Genomic DNA, 2,096 nt, shown 5'->3' with positions numbered 1-2,096 from the left:
GCTCCCTGCCAGCCCAGGGGTTAGTGCTCAGGGGGAGCCTAGAGGTCCCTCTGGTGGCAGCAGGGGCCCATTGCAGAGCCCCAGGAAGCAGGAGCAGTTTGCTGCCATTAGCAGTAAATCTGTTCCCACTTCCCTGCATGTTTAGATGCCTGCCTGGAAGCATTTACTCACAAGTAGTTTACTCAGGAGTAAACTGATCTCAGATCAAATGCATATGTAGACACACTCACTACTACTAATTTCCTTGCATTTCACAGGTAATAACTACCTCCTCCCTTCTCTCTCTGGTCTTTCTGATCCCAAGTTCCAAGGAAGATCCGAGGTCAGGGTCAAGGAAGCCAAGCCAAAGTAAAATGCTGGTGTAACCAGAGAGAGCAGAGCCAGAGCTGAGGTTCAGGGAAGATCCAAGATCAGGGTCAGGGAAAGCCAAAGCAGGAGCCAGGAGAACCAGAGAGCAATGAACATGAGGCTTGCCAGAACAGAGTGAGACTGTGTGAAGGCATGTGTGCTGCCTGAGACTGCAGGTGTGTTTGGAAGGGGTGAGTGATGCTTGCAGCAGCCAACCCAGTTGCAGACAATTAAGGCAGCCTCATTCTCCTCAAGGAATCCATTTCTAAGAACCTGGAGAAGGTGATTAGGAGCTGTCAGCATGAATTCACCAAGGGTAAGTCATGCCTGACTAACCTAAATGTCTTCTGCATTGAGATGACTGGCTCTTTGGATGTGAGAAGATCTTGACTTTAACAAGGTTTTTGATACAGTCTTCTACAACATTCTTGCAAGCAAGTTAAGGAAGCACGCGTTGGATGAATGATGGATAGAAAACTGGCTGGATCATTGGGCTCAGAGGATAGTAGTCAATAGCCTGATGTCTAGTCGCCATTTGGTATCAAGTGGAGTGCCTCAAGGGTCAGTCCTGGGGCCAGTTTTGTTCAATATCTTCATCAATAAGCTGGTAGATGGGATGGAATCCACCCTCAGTGAGTTTGCAGATGACACCAAGCTGGGGAGAGTAGTATATATGCTAGAGGGTAGGGCTAGGATTCAGAGAGACCTAGACAAACTGGAGGATTGGGCCAAAAGAAATCTCATGAGGTTGGACAAGGACAAGTGCAAAGTCCTGCACTTAGAATCGAATAATTTCCTGTACTAGTACAAGCTGGGGACTGACTGGTGGGACAGCAGCTCTGCAGAAGACGACCTTGGGGTTACAGGAGACAATGTGCTGAATATGAGCCAGCAGTATACCCTTGTTGTGAAGAAGGTTAACAACATACTGGGATGCGTGAGTAGGATGTTCAAGGGAAGTGATTCTTCCTTTCTATTCAGCATTGGTGAGGCCACATCTGTAGTGTGTTCAGTTTTGCCCCTCCCCCCCGGCTCCCTCTCCCCCACCCCATGGAAAGGATGTCCGGTAGATAAACTGGAGAGAGTCTACTGGAGAGCAACAAATTGGTTAGGGGCTGTGGAACATGCTTATGAGGAGAGGCTGAAGGAACTGGGCTTGTTTAATATGGAAAAGAGAAGGCCGAGGGGGGATTTAATAGCATCCTTCAACTACCGGAAGGCAGGGGTTGAGAGAGGAGCTGGACTGTTGTCAGTGGTGGCAGAGGAGCAATGGTCTCTAGTTGCAGCAAAGGAAGTTTAGGTTAGATATTAGGAAAAACTTCCTCAACAGGAGGGCAGTAAAACACTGGAACAGGTTACCCAGAGAGGTGGTGGACTCTCCATCCTTGGAGGTTTTTAAGACCCGGCTAGACAGAGCCTTGGCTGGGATGATCTAGTTGGGGCTGGTCCCGCTTGGTGCAGGGGGTTGGACTGTCACGGAGGTCCCTTCCAACCCCCCCTTCTCTACGATCAGGGGCAGGTGTGGCGACTCACGTCCCTGGCTTGTTTGCTCTCACCCCTGGATGGCAGCCTCATCCCTCGCCTCCCCAACCTGCTCCCCCTTCCCCTGGCCCCATGCGTGTCCCCCTGGCTTGGTCACATCCCCTCCCGCCCCAGCAGCCCCTTCCTGCCGCCATCTCGAGCCACTTCTTGGGGGGTGGCTGCCGTGACGGGCCAGGCGGCGCGGCTGGGAGGGGGCAGAGCCGCGG

The sequence above is a fragment of the Crocodylus porosus genome, unplaced genomic scaffold (genome assembly GCF_001723895.1).
Source record: "Crocodylus porosus isolate Cpor-Errol unplaced genomic scaffold, CroPor_comp1, whole genome shotgun sequence".
In the NCBI taxonomy this organism is placed as follows: Eukaryota; Metazoa; Chordata; order Crocodylia; family Crocodylidae; genus Crocodylus; species Crocodylus porosus.
Note: the sequence above shows the minus strand (reverse complement) of the source record.